The sequence below is a fragment of the Symphalangus syndactylus genome, chromosome 9, assembly GCF_028878055.3.
Source record: "Symphalangus syndactylus isolate Jambi chromosome 9, NHGRI_mSymSyn1-v2.1_pri, whole genome shotgun sequence".
Taxonomy (NCBI): domain Eukaryota; kingdom Metazoa; phylum Chordata; class Mammalia; order Primates; family Hylobatidae; genus Symphalangus; species Symphalangus syndactylus.
Window position 1 is genome coordinate 72801661 of NC_072431.2, and position 15887 is coordinate 72817547.

Consider the following 15887-nt stretch of genomic DNA (forward strand, 5'->3'; position numbering starts at 1 on the left):
GTCCTCATTTTTCAATTCCCACCTATGAGTGAGAACATGCGGTGTTTGGATTTTTGTCCTTGCCATAGTTTACTGAGAATGATGTTTTCCAGTTTCATCCATGTTCCCACAAAGGACATGAACTCATCATTTTTTATGGCTGCATAGTATTCCATGGTGTATATGTACCACATTTTCTTAATCCAGTCTATCATTGTTGGAGATTTGGGTTGGTTCCAACTCTTTGCTATTGTGAATAGTGCCACAATAAACATATGTGTGCATGTGTCTTTATAGCAGCATGATTTATAGTCCTTTGGGTAATGGGATGGCTGGGTCAAATGGTATTTTTAGTTCTAGATCCCTGAGGAATTGCCACACTGTCTTCCACAATGGTTGAACTGGTTTACAGTCCCACCAACAGTGTAAAAGTGTTCCTATTTCTCCACATCCTCTGCAGCACCTGTTGTTTCCTGACTTTTGAAAGATCACCATTCTAACTGGTGTGAGATGGTATCTCATTGTGGTTTTGATTTGCATTTCTCTGATGGCCAGTGATGATGAGCATTTTTTCATGTGTTTTCTGGATGCATAAATGTCTTCTTTTCAGAAGTGTCTGCTCATGTCCTTTGCCCACTTTTTGATGGGATTTTTTGTTTTTTTCTTGTAAATATATTTGAGTTCATTGTAGATTCTGGATATTAGCCCTTTGTCAGATGAGCAAGTTGTGAAAATTTTCTCCCAATTTTAGGTTGCCTGTTCACTCTGATGGTAGTTTCTTTTGCTGTGCAGAAGCTCTTCAGTTTAATTAGATCCCATTTGTCAATTTTGGCTTTTGTTGTCATTGCTTTTGGTGTTTTAGACATGAAGCCCTTGCCCATGCCTATGTCCTGAATGGTATTGCCTAGGTTTTCTTGTAGGGTTTTTATGGTTTTAGGTCTAACGTGTAAGTCTTTAATCCATCTTGAATTAATTTTTGTATAAGGTGTAAGGAAGGGATCCAGTTTCAGCTTTCTAAATATGGCTAGCCAGTTTTCCCAGGACCATTTATTAAATAGGTAATCTTTTCCCATTGCTCGTTTTTGTCTCGTTTTCCAAAGATCAGGTAGTTGTAGATATGTGGCATTATTTCTGAGGGCTCTGTTCTGTTCCATTGATCTATGTCTCTGTTGTGGTTCCAGTACCATGCTTATCCTGGGGTATTCACTTTTTTGGATTGGCCTCAATGAGCTCCCAAACAAGCATTCACAGAATGGATAAAAACAGCGTTTCCAAACTGCCAAATGAGATGAAAGGTTTAAATTTGTGATGGAAATGCACACATCACAAAACAGTTTCTTAGGAAGTTTCTTCCTACTTTTTATCTGACAATATTTCTTTTTTGTACAATTGCCCTCATTGCACTCCCAGATATCCCTTCGCATATTATATAAAAAAAGTGTTTCTAAACTGCTTAAAGAAATGTTTAACTCTATGAGATGAATGCACGTATCATAAAGCGGTTTCTCAGATAGCCTCCTTCTAGTTTTTATCCTGGGATATTCACTTTTTCACCACTGGAATCAAGGAGTTCCCAAATGTCCATTCACAGAATGGACAAAAATAGTGTTTCCAAATTGCTAAATCCAAAGAAAGGATTAACTCTGTGAGATGAATGCACATATCACAAAGCAATTTCTCAGAAAGCTTCTTTCTAGCTTTTATCTGAATATCTTTCCTTTTACACTATAGGCCTCAATCTGCTCCCAAATATCCCTTCACATATTATACCAAAGCAGTGTATCCAAACTGCTGAATAAAGAAAGGTTTAATACTGCAAGATGAATTTACGTATCCCAAAGCAGTTTCTCAGATAGCTTCTTTCTAGCTTTTATCCCGGAATATTTGCTTTTTTGCCTTTGGCCTCAATGCCCTCCCCAATATCCCTTAACAAATTCTAACAAAACTGTGTTTCCAAACTACTGAATGAAAAAGTTTAACCCTGTGAGTTGTATGGAAACATGAAAAAGTGGTTTCTCTGATAGCTACCTTCCATTTTTTATCATGGGATGTTTGCTTTTTCACCTTTGGCTTCAATGAATTCCCAAATATCCTTTCACAGATTCTAAAGAAACAGTGTTCCCAAACTGCTGAATCCAAGGAAAGGTTTAAGTCTGTGCGATGAATGTACACATCACAAACCAGTTTCTCAGAAAACTTCTTTCTAGTTTTTATCTGAACATATTTAATTTTTCAGCATAGGCCTCAATGAACTCCCAAATATCCCTTCACAGATAATACCAAAACTTTCTCAAAACTGCTGAATGAAAAGAAAGCTTTAAATCTGTAAGATGAATGCACACATCGTAAGTGGTTTCTCATATACCTTCCTTCTAGTTTTCACGTGGCATATTCCCTTTTTCACCATTGGCTTCAATGAGCTCCAAATAGTCCATATGCACAATGGACAATAACAGTGTTTCCAAACTGCTGAATCCAAAGAAAGGTTTAATTCATTGAGGTGAATGCTAACATCCTTAAGCAGTTTCTCAGAAAGCTTATTTCTAGTTTTTATCTAAGGATATTTTGTTTTTCACCATAGGCCTCAATGGGCTCCCAAATATCTCTTCGTGGATCCTACCAAAACAGTGTTTCCAAACTGCTGAGTGAAAAAAAAGTTTTAACTCTTTGAGATGAATGCACACATCACAAAGCAGTTTCTCAGATAGTTTACTACTAGTTTTTTTCCTTAAAATTTTCGCTTTTTCACCTATGGCCTCAATGAACTATCATATATCCCTTTGCATGTTCTACAAAAACAGTGTTTCCAAACTGCTGAATCCAAGGAGGGGTTTAACTCTGTGAGATGAATGCACATATCACAAAGAACTCTCTCAGAAAGCTTCTTTCTAGACTTTACTTGAACCTATTTCCTGTTTCACTCTAGGCCTCAATGTGTTCCCAATTATCCCTTCACAGATTCTACAAAAACAGTGTTTCCAAACTGCTGAATGAAAAGAAAGGTTTAGCTCTGTCAGATGAATGCACACAGCACAAATCTGTTTACCAGATAGCTTTCTTCTGGTTTTTATCCTGGGATATTCTTTTTTTCAGCTTTGGCCTCAATGAGCCCCAAAATGTCCATTTGCAGAATGGAAAAAAACGTGTTTGCAAACTGCTGAATCAAAAGGAACGTTTAACTTTGTGAGGTGAATTCATGCATGACAAAGCAGTTTTTTAGAATGCTTTTTTCTAGTTTTTATTTGAATATATTTCCTTTTCCACCGTAGGCCTCAATGCGCTCCCAAGTATCCCCTCGCACTTTCTACCAAGAGTGTTTCCAAACTGCTGAATGAAAAGAAAGTTTTAACTCTGTGAGATGAATGCACATATCACAAAGCAGTTTCTCAGATAGATTTCTGCTAGTTTTTATCCTGGCCTATTCACTTTTTGGCCATTGGCATCAATGAGCTCCCAAATGTCCATTTGCAGAATGCAAAAAAAACTGTTTCCAAACTGCTGAATCCAAAGAAATGGTTAAATCTGTGAGATGAATGCACACATCACTAAGTAGTTGTCAGAAAGATTCTTTCTAGGTTTTATCTGAAGATAATTCCTTTTTCACCATAGGTCTCCATGTGTCTCCGTGTGCTACAAAATATTCCTTCACAGAGTCTAGCTAAAGAGTGTTTCCAAACTGCTGAATGAAAAGACATGTTGAACTGTGTGAGATGAATGCAGACATCACAAATCAGCTTGTCAAATAGCTTTCATCTAGTTTTTATCCTGGGGTATTCTTTTTTTCACCAATGGTCTCAATAAGCCATCTAATGTCTCTTTGCGGTTTCTACAAAAACAGTGTTTCCAAATTGCTGAATCCAAAGAAATGTTTAACCTGTGAGATGAATACACACATTACAAAGGAGTTTCTCAGAAAGATTCTTTCTAGTTTTTATCTTAATATGTTTCATTTTCCACCATTGGCCTCTTTGCGCTCCCTAATATCCCTTCACAGATTCTACAAAAACAGGATTTCCAAACTGCTGATTCTAAAGAAAGGTTTAACTATACAAGATGAATACACACATCACAAAGTGGTTTCTCAGATAGCTTCCTTCTAGTTTTCATCCTGTTATATTGACTTTTTCTCCTTTGGCCTCAAAGAGCTCCCAAATGTCTCTTTGCAGATTCTACAAAAATTGAATTTCCACACTGCTGAATCCAAAGAAAGTTTTAACTCTGGGAGATTAATGCACACATCACAAAGAGGTTACTAGGCTTCTTCCTTCTAGTTTTTATCCTGGGATATTCATTTATTTGCCATTACCTTCAAAGAGTTCCCAAATATCCATTCATAGAATGGTCAAAAACAGTGTTTCCAATCTGTGGAATACAAAGCAATGATTAACTCTCTGAGATGAAGGCACACATCACAAAGCAGTTTCTCAGAAAACTCCTTTCTCATTTTTATCTGAAGATATTTCATTTTGCATCACAGGCCTCAGTGCGCTCCAAAAGATCCCTTCAGAGATTCTACCAAAACAGTGTTTCCAAACTGCTGAATGAAAAAAAAGGTTTAACGCTGTGAGATTATTGTGCATATCAAATGGTGGTTTCTCACATAGCTTCCTTCTACTTTTTATCCTGGGATATTCACTTTTTCAACTATGGCCTCAATGAGCTCCCAAAAATCCATTCTCAGAATGGACGAAAACAATGTTTCCAAACTGCTGAATGCAAAGAAAGGTTTAACTCTATGAGACAAATGCGCATATCATACAGCAGTTTCATAGAAAGCTTCTTTCTAATTTTCACCTTTGGCCTCAATGAGCTCCCAAATGTCCATTCACGGAATGGACCAAAAGAGTGTTTCCAAACTGCTGAATCCAAAGAAAGGTTTAACTCGGTGAAATGAATGCAGACATCAGAAAGCAGTTTCTCAGAAAGATTCTATTTTTTATCTGAAGATATTTCCTTTTTCACCATAGGCCTCAATGCACTCTTAAATATTCCTTCACAGATTCTACAAAAACAGTGTTTCCCATCTCCTGAATGAAAAGAATATTTTAACTCTGTGGGATCAATGCACACTTCACAAAGCATTTTCTCAGATAGTTTCCTTCTAGTTTTTATTCAGGCATATTTCCTTTTTCACCTTTGGCCTCAATGAGCACCAAAATGTCCTTTTGCAGAATGGAAAATAACTTTGTTTCCAAACAGATGAATCCAAATAAAGGTTTAACTCTGTGAGGGGAATGCACACAGCACAAAGCAGTTTCAAACAAAGCTTCTTTCTACTTTTTATCTGAATAGGTTTCCTTTTTCACTACAGGCCTCAATGCACTCCCAAATCTTCCTTCACATATACTACAAAAACAGTGTTTCTGAACTGCTGAATGAAAAGAAAGTTTTAACAGTATGAGATGAATGCACACATCACAAAGCAGTTAAGCACATAGCTTCCTTCCAGCTTTTATCCTGGGATGTTTGCATTTTCACCATTGGCTTCAATGAGCTCCAAAATGTCCATTCACAGAATAGGCAAAAACAGTGTTTCAAAACTGATGAATCAAAAAGTATGTTTAATTCTGTCAGGTGAATGCACATATGAAAAAGCAGTTTCTCAGAAAGCTTTGTTCTAGTTTTTATCTGAAGATGTGTCATTTTTCACCATAGCCATCAATGAGCTCCCAAATATCCTTTTCTATATTGTACCAAAACAGTGTTTCCAAACTGCTGAATGAAAAAAATTTAACTCTGCAAGATGAATGCACACATCACAAAGCAGTTTCTCAGATAGCTTCCTTCTACTTTTTTCCTCAGATAATCTCTTTTTCACCATTGGCCTAAATGAGCTCCCAAATGTCCATTCATAGAATGGACCAAAAGAGTGTTTCCAGACTGCTTAATCCAAAGAATGGCTTAACACTGTGAGATAAATGCACACATCACAAAGTAGTTTCTCAGAAATCTTCTTTCTAGATATTATCTGAAAATGTTTCCTTTTGCAACATAGGCCTCAATGTGCTCCCAAAAATATTTTCATAGATTCTACATAAACAGGGTTTCCAAAGCGTTGAATGAAAAGTTTAACTCTGCGAGATGAATGCACGAATCACCAAGAGATTTCTCAGATAGCTTCCTTCTATTTTTTATCCCTGGATATTCACTTTTTCACCATTGGCCTCAATGAACTCCCAAATGTCAATTCACAGAATGGAGAAAGAGTATTTCCAAACTGATGAATCCAAAGAAAGGTTTAACTCTGTGAGATGAATGCACACATCACAAAGCAGTTTCTCAGAAAGCTTCTTTTTAGTTTTTATCTGAACATGTTTCCTTTTTCACTGTAGGACTCGATGCACTCCCAAATATCCATTCACAGATTCTACAAAGAGTTTTTCCAAACTGCAGAATGAAGAGAAAGTTTTAACTCTGTGAGATGAATGTACACATCACAAAGCCATTTCTCAGATAGCTTCCTTCTATTTTTTTCTTCTGGGATATTCACTTTTTCACCATTGGACTCAATGAGCTCCCAAAAGTCCATTTGCAGAATGGACAAAACCAGTTTTTCCAATCTGCAAAATCTAAAGAAGGGTGCAACTGTAAGATGAATGCACACATCAAAAAGAATTTTCTCAGAAACCTTTCTAGTTTTTGTCTGAAGAAGTTTCCTTTTTCACCATAAGCCTCAATGAGTTCCCAAATATCCCTTTGCAATTTCTACAAAAACAGTGTTTCTGCACTGTTGAATGAAAAGAAAGTTGTAAATCTGGGAGGTGCATGGACACCTCACAAAGTGGTTTTGCTGCTTTCTCATTTTTATCCTGGTGTATTTGATTTTTTGCCATTGGCCTCAATAATTTCACTTATGTGCACTTGCAGAATAGACAAAAAGAGTGTTACAAAACTGCTGAATCAAAAGAAAGTTTTATCTCTGTGAGATGAATGCACACATCAGAAAACAGTTTCTCAGAAGTGTTCTTTCTAGTTTTTATCTGAAGAATTTTTTCAAAATATGCCTCAATGTGCTTCCAAATGTCCCTTTGCAGATTCTACAAAAACAGTATTTCCAAACTGCTGAAGGAAAAGTTCAACTCTGTGAGTTGAATGCACAGTTCACAAAGTAGTTTCTCAGAGATGTTCCTTGTATTTTTTATCCTGGGATATTCAGTTTTTCACCACTGGTGTCAATGAGGTCCCAAATATCCATTTGGAGAATGAGAAAAACAGTGCCCCCAAACTGCAGAATCAAAAGAAAATTTTAGCTGTAAGGTGAATGCACACATCACAAAACAGTTTCTCAGAAAGTTTCTTTCTAGTTTTTATTTTAAGATTTTTTTTTCACCATAGGCATCAATGCACTCCCAAATATCTGAAGATATTTGCTTTTTCACCATAGGCCTCAATGTGCTCCCAAATATCCCTTCAAAGTTGCTACCAAAATGGTGTTTCCAAACTGCTAAATGAAACAAAAGTTTAACTCTGTGAGACAAATGCATACACCACAAAGCAATTTCTCAAATAACTGTCTTATCATTTTTATCCTGGCATATTTGGTTTTTCACCATTGACCTCAATGGTTTCCCAAATGTTCATTCTGCGAATGGACAAAAAGAATGTTTCCAAACTGCAGAATCAAAAGAAAGATTTAACTCTTTGAGATGAAGGCACACATCACAAAGCAGTTTCTCAGAGACCTACTTTCTAGTTTTTATCTGAAGATGTTTCCTTTTTCACCATAGGCCTCAATGTGCTCCAAAATATCCCTTTGCAGTTTCAACAAAAACACTGTATCCAAACTGCTGAAGAAAAAGTAAAGGTTAACTTTGTGAGATGAATGCATACATCACAAAGTAGTTTCGCAGATAGCTTCCTTCTAGTTTTTATCCACAGATTTTTGCCTTTTTTCCATTGGCCCCAATAATTTGGGCCAATGGCCCAAATGTCCATTCCCAGAATGAACAAAGACAGTGTTTCCAAACTACGGAATAAAAGGAAAGGTTTAGATCTGTGATATGAATGCAAGCCTCACAAACAAGTTTCTCATAAAGCACATTTTTATTTTTTATCTGAAGATGTTTCCTTGTTCACCATGGGCCTCAATGTGGTCCCAAATATCCCTTCTCAGATTCTACAAAAATTGTTTCCAAACTGTTAAATGGAAAGAAACATTTAACTCTGTGAGATGAATGCACCCATCACAAAGTGGCTTCTCAGATAGATTCCTTTCAGTTTTTGCTCTAGGAAATTTGGTTTTTTGCCATTGGCCTAAATGAGCTACCAAATGTCCATTTGCAGAATCAACAAAAACATTGTATCCAAACTGCTGAATCCAAAGAAAAGTATATCTTTCTGAGATGAATGCACACATCACAAAGCAGTTTCTCAGAAAGCATCTTTCTAGTTTTTATCTGAAGAGGTTTCCTTTTCCAATATAAGCCTCAGTGCACTCCCAAATATCCCTTCACAACTTGTGGAAAAATAGGGTTTCCAAATTGGTGAATTAAAAGAAAGGTTTAACACAGTGAGATTAATGCACACATCACATCGCAGTTACTCAGATAACTTCCTTCTAGTTTTATCCTTGGATATTCTCTTTTTTGCCATTGGCCCCAATGAGCTCCCAAATGTCCTTTCACAGAATTTACAAAAACAGTGTTTACAAACTGCTGAACCAAAAGAAATGTTTAACTCTGTGAGATGAATGCAAATATTACAAAGCAGTTTCTCAGAAAGCATCTTTCTAGTTTTTATATAAAGATGTTTCATTTTTCACCATGGGCCTCAATATGTTCCCAAATATCCTTTCACATATTCTACAAAAACAGTGTTTCCAAATTGCTAAATGAAAAGATAGGTTTACCTCTGCTAGATGAATGCGAACATCACAAAACCGTTTCTCAGATTTCTTCCTTCTAGTTTTTAGCCTTAGATTTTCACTTTTTCGCCATTGGCCTCAATGAGTTCCCAAATGTCCATTTGCAGAATGGACAAAAACAGTGTTTCTGAACTGCTGAATCCAAATAAATGTTTAACTCTGTGAGAAGAATGCACAAGTCACAAAGCAGCTTATCAGAAGCTTCTTTCTAATTTTACCATGGGATATTCACTTGTTTGCAATTGGCCTCAATGAGTGCAAAAAGTTAGATTCCAAAAATGGACAAAAACAATGGTTCCAAACTGCTGAATGCAAAAAATGTTAACTCTGTGAGATGAACGCAGCCTTCACAAAGCAGTTGCTCAGAAATCTTTATAGTTTTTATTTGACGATGTTCTCTTTTTCACCATAGGCCTCAATATTCTCCCAAATATCGCTTTGCATTTTCCACAAAATCGTACTGCTGAATGAAAAGAAAGGTTTATCTCTGGGAAATGAAGGCACACATCACAGAGTGGTTTCTCAGATAGCTTTCTTCTAGTTTTTCTCCTGGGATATTTGCCTTTTTGCCATTGGCCAAAAGGAGATCCAAAATGTCCATTCCCAGAATGGACAAAAACAGTGTTTCTAAACAGTTGAATAAAAAGAAAGGTTTAACTCTGTGATATGAATGCAGGCCTCACAAAAGAGTTTCTCAGAAACCATATTTTTAGTTTTCATCTGAAGATGTTTAACTTTTCACCATAGGCCTCAATGTGCACCAAAATATCCCTTCACAGATAATACAAAAACAGTGTTTCCAAGCTGCTAAATAAAAAGAAAGATTTAATTTTGTGAGATGAATTAACACATGCTAAAGCGGTTTCTCTGAAAACTTCTTTCTAGTTTTTATCTGAAGATGTTTCCTTTTTCACCGTAAGCCTCAATGCGCTCCAAAATATCCCTTCACATAAGATTCCAAAACATTGTTTCTACTGCTGACTGAATAGAAAAGTTTAACTCTGCAATATGAATGCACACATCACAAAGTGATTTCTCAGAAAGCTTCCTTTTAGTTTTTATCCTGAGATATTGGCTTTTTCACCATTGGCCTCAATGAGTTCCCAAGTGTCCATATGGAGAGTGGACAAAAACAGTCTTTCCAAACTGCTGATTAAAAGAAAGCTTTTCACAATGAAATACCATCTCACACCAGTTAGATTGGTGATCATTAAAAAGTCAGGAAACAACAGGTGTTGGAGTGGATGTGGAGAAATAGGAACACTTTTACACTCTTGGTAGGACTATAAACTAGTTCAACCATTGTGGAAGTCAGTGTGGCGATTCCTCAGGGATCTAGAACTAGAAATACCATTTGACCCAGCCAAGCCATTACTGGGTATGTAACCAAAGGATTATAAATCATGTTGCTATAGAAACACATGCACACGTATGTTTATTGCAGCATTATTCACAATAGCAAAGACTTGGAACCAACCTAAATGTCCAACAGTGATAGACTGGATTAAGAAAATGTGGCACATGTACACCATGGAATACTATGCAGCCATAAAAAATGATGAGCTCATGTCCTTTGTAGGGACATGAAGCTGGAAACCATCGTTCTCAGCAAACTATTGCAAGAACAAAAAAACCAAACAGCGCATGTTCTCACTCATAGGTGGGAATTGAACAATGAGAACACATGGACACAGGAAGGGGAACATCACACACCAGGGACTGTTGTGGGGTGTGGGGAGGGGGGAGTGATAGCATTAGGAGATATACCTAATGTTAAATGACGAGTTAATGTGTGCCACACACCAAAATGGCACATGTATACATATGTAACAAACCTGCTTGTTGTGCACATGTACCCTAAAACTTAAGAGTATAATAATAAAAAGATATAAAAATACAAAAATAAAAAGAAAGTTTTAACTCTATGAGAAGAATGCAAACATCACAAAACAGTTTCTAAGCTTCTTTCTACTTTTGATCTGAAGATATTTCCTTTTTCACCATAGACCTCCATGTCTCCCAAATATCTCTTTGCTGACTCTACAAAAACAGTGTTTCCAAACTGCTGAACGAAAAGAAAGGTTTAACTCTGTGAGGTGAATGCACACAGCACAAAGCAGTTTCTCAGATAGCTTCCTTCTAGTTTTGATGCTGGGATATTAGCTTTTTCCCCTTTGGCCTCAATGATCTCAAAATCCTCCATTCACAGAATGGACAAAAACAGTGTTTCCAAACTGCTGAATCCAAAGAAAGGTTTGATTCTGTCAGATGAATGCACACATCCCAAGTAGTTTCTCAGAATCTCAGAAAGCTTCTTTCTAGTTTTTATCTCAAGATATTTCCTTTTTTGCCATAGGCCTCAATGCGCTCCCAAATATCCCTCACAGAAGATTTTAAAACAGTTTTTCCAAACTGCTGCATTAATAGGAAGGTTTAATTCTGCTAAGTGAATGCACACATCACAAATCGGTTTCTCAGATAGCTTCCTTCTAGTTTTTATCCTGATATATTGGCTTTTTGCCATTGTCCTCAATGAGCTCCAAAATGTCCATTCGCTGAATGGACAAATACAGCGTTTCCAACCTCCTGATTAAAAACAAAGGTTTAACTCTGTGAGAAGAATGTACACATCACAAAACAGTTTCTCAGAAAGCTACTATCTAGTTTTTATCTGAAGGTATTTCCTTTTTCATCATAGGTCTCAATGCGCTCCCAAATATCCCTTCACAGTTTCTACTAGAACAGTGTTTCCAAACTGCTGAATGAAAGGAAAGTTTTAACTCTGCGAGGTGAATGCACACATCACAAAGTTGTTTCTCAGATAGCTTCCTTCTAGTTTTGATGCTGGGATATTCACTTTTTCACCATTGGCCTCAATGAGCTCCAAAACGTCCATTCACAGAATGGACTAAAACAGTGTGTCCAAACTGTTGAATCCAGAGAATGGTGTAACTCTGTGAGATGAAAGCACACATTACAAAGCAGTTTCTTAGAAAATTGTTTCTAGTTTTTATGTAAAGGTGTTTCCATTTTTACCATAGGCCTCAATGCGCTCCCAAATATCCCTTCGCAGTTTCCACAAAAACACTGTATTCAAACTGCTGAATGAAAAGTCAGGTTTAACTGTGCAAGATGAATGCACACATCACAAAGTGGTTTTTCAGATAGCCTCCTTCTAGTTTTGATGCTGGGATATTCGCTTTTTCACCATTGGCCTTAATGAGCACCTAAATGTTCATCTGCACAATGAACAAAAACAGTGTTTCCAAACTGCTGAGTATAAAGAAAGGTTTAACTCTATGTGATGAATGCCCACATCCATAAAGCAATTTCTTGGAAAGCTTCTTTCTAGTTTTTATCTGAAGATGTTTCTTTTTTCACCATAGGCCTCGAGAGCTTCAAATTATCCTTTCGCAGATTCTACAAAAACGGTGTTTCCAAACTGCTGATTGTAAAGAATGTTTTAACTCTGTGAGATGAATACACACATCACAAAAATGTTTCACAGATGGGCTCCTTCTAGTTTTATTCATGTGATATTTGCTTTTTCACCTTTCTCCTCAATCAGCTCCTAAATGTCCATTCTGTGAATGGACAAAAACAGGGTTTATAACTGCTGAATCCAAAGACAGTTGTAACTCTTTGAGCTCAATGCACAAATCACAAAGCAGATTCTCAGAAATCTTCTTTCAATTTTTTATCTGAAGATATTTCCTTTTTCACCATAGGCCTCAAAGGGATCCCAAATATCCCTTTGACTGTTCTACAAAAAAAAGTGTATCCAAAGAGCTGAATGAAAAGAAAGGTTTAACTCTGTGAGGTGAATGCACACATCACAAAGCAGTTTCTCAGAGAGATTTCCTCTACTTTTATTTCTAGGATAATTGCTTTTTCACCAGTGGCCTAAATGAGCTCCCAAATGTCCATTGGTAGAATGGACAAAAACAGTGTTTCCAAACTGCTGAATCCAAAGAAAAGTATAACTCTCTGTGATGAATGCACATCTCACAAAGCAGTTTCTCAGAAAGCTTCTTTCTAGTTTATATCTGAATATGTTTCCTTTTCCAATATATTCCTCAATGCACTCCCAAATATCCCTTCAAAGATTGCGTAAAAGCAGTGTTTCCAAACTGCTGAATGAAAACAAAGTTTTAACACTGTGAGATGAAAGTGCACATAGCAAATCAGCTTCTCACATGACGTCCTAACAGTTTTTTTAATTATACTTTAAGTTTTAGGGTACACGTTCACAACATGCAGGTTTGTTACATATGTATACATGTGCCATGTTTGTGTGCTGCATGCATTAACTTGTCATTTAATATTAGTTATATCTCCTAATGCTATCCCTCCCCTCTACCCCCACCCCACAACAGGCCCCAGTGTGTGATGTTGCCCTTGCTTTGTCCTTGTGTTCTCATTGTTCAATTCCCACCTATGAGTGAGAACATATGGTGTTTTTCTGTCCTTACGATAGTTTGCTGAGAATGATGGTTTCCAGCTTCATCCATGTCCCTACGAAGGACAAGGACTCATCATTTTTTATGGCTATATAGTATTCCATGGTGTATACATGCCACATTTTCTTAATCCAGTCTATCATTGATGGACATTTATGTTGGTTCCAAGTCTTTGCTATTGTGAATAATGCTGCAATAAACATATGTGTGCATGTGTTTTTATAGCAACATGATTTATAATCCTTTGGTTACATACCCAGTAATGGGATGGCTGGGTCAAACGGTATTTCTACTTCTAAATCTCTGAGGAATCTCCACACTGACTTCCACAATGGTTGAACTAGTTTACTGTCCCACCAATAGTGTAAAAGTGTTCCTATTTCTCCACAACCTCTCCGGCACCTGTTTTTTCATAACTTTTTAATGATCACCATTCTAACTGGTGTGAGATGGTATCTCATTGGGGTTTTGATTTGCATTTCTCTTGTGGCCAGTGACGATGAACATTTTTTCATGTGTCTTTTGGCTGCATAAATGTCTTCTTTAAAGAAGTGTCCATTCACATCTTTTGCCCACTTGTTGATGGGGTTGTTTTTTTTTTCTTGTAAATTTCTTTGAGTTCATTGTAGATTCTAGATATTAGCCCTTTGTCAGATGAGTAGATTGCAAAAATTTTCTCCCATTCTGTAGATCGCCTGTTCACTCTGATGGTAGTTTCTTTTGCTGTGCAGAAGCTCTTTAGTTTAGTTATATCTCATTTGTCAATTTTGGCTTTTGTTGCCATTGCTTTTGGTGTTTCAGTCATGAAGTCCTTGCCTATGCCTATGTCCTGAATGGTATTGCCTAGGTTTTCTTCTAGGGTTTTTATGGTTTCAGGTTTAACATTTGAGCCTTTAATCCATCTTGAATTAATTTTTGTATAAGGTGTAAGGAAAGGATCCAGTTTCAGCTTTCTACATATGTCTAGCCTGTTTTCCCAGAACCATTTATTAAATAGGGAATCCTTTCCCCATTTCTTGTTTTTGTCAGATTTGTCAAAGATCAGATAGTTGTAGATATGTGGCATTGTTTCTGAGGGCTCTGCTCTGTTCCATTGATCTATGTCTCTGTTTTGGTACCAGTACCATGCTGTTTTGGTTATTGTAGCATAGTAGTATAGTTTTAAGTCAGGTAACGTGATGCCTCCAGCTTTGATTGCCTTGGATGCGGGCTCTTTTTTGGTTTCATATGAACTTTAAAGTAGTTTTTTCCAATTCTGTGAAGAAAGTCTTTGGTAGCTTGATGGGGGTCGCATTGAATCTACAAATTACCTTGGGCAGTATGGCCATTTTCACAATATTAATTCTTCCTACCCATGAGCATGGAATGTTCTTCCATTTGTTTTAATTCTCTTTTATTTCATTGAGTAGTGGTTTGTAGTTCTCCTTGAAGAGTTCCTTCACATCCCTTGTAAGTTAGATTCCTAGGTACTTTATTCTCTTTGAAGCAATTGTGAATGGGAGTTCACTCATGATTTTAAGTAAACTTCCTTATAGTTTTTATCCTGGGATATTTGCTTTGTTGCCATTGGCCCCAATAAGCTCCCAAATGCCCAATCGCAGATTTTTACAAAAATAGTGTTTCCAAACAGCTGAATCAAAAGAAATGTTGAAGTCTGTGATTTGAATACACACATTACAAAGCAGTTTCTCAGAAAGTATCTTTCTAGTTTTTATCTGTAGGTGTTTCCTTTTTCATCACAGACGTCAATGCACTCCCAAATATCCCTTCATAGATTTTGTAAAAACAGGGTTTCTGGACTGCTGAATGCAAAGAAAGTTTTAACTCTGTGAGATGAATGTACACATCACAAAGCGGATTCTCATATAGCTTCCTTCTAGTTTTTATCCTGGGATATTCACTTTTTTGCCACTGGCCTCAAAGAGCTCCCAAATGTTCATTCCCTGCATTTACAAAAAGAGCATTTCCAAACTGTTGAATCAAAAGAAATGTTTAATTCTGTGAGATGAATGCACACATTACAAAGCAGTTTCTCAGAAAGCTTCTTTCTAGTTTTTATCTGAAGATGTTTCCTTTTTCACCAGAGGCCTCAAAACATCTCCCAAATATCCCTGCATGGATTGTAAAAAGTGTTTCCAATCTGTGAGTCGAATGCACACATCACAAAGCCTTTCCTCAGATAGCTTCCTTCTAGTTATGATCCTGGGCTATTTTCTTTTTCACCATTGGTCTCAATTGGCCCAAAAATGGCCATTCATTGAATGGACAAAAACAGTATTTCCATACTACTGAATCAAAAGAAAGTTTTAACTCTGTGAGATAAAAGCAGAGATCAAAAAGCAGTTTCTTGGAAAGCATGTATTTCTTTTCTATCTGAAGATATTTTGTTTTTCATCATAAGCCTCAATGTACTCCCAAATATCCCTTCGCAGCTTCTGCAGAAATATTGTTCCCAAAGTGCTGAATGATTTAGCTATGTGAGATGAATGCATGCATTAGAAAGCTGTTTATCAGATAGCTTCCTTATAGTTTTTATCATGTGATATTCCCTTTTTCACTATTGGCCTCCATGAGTTCCCAAATGT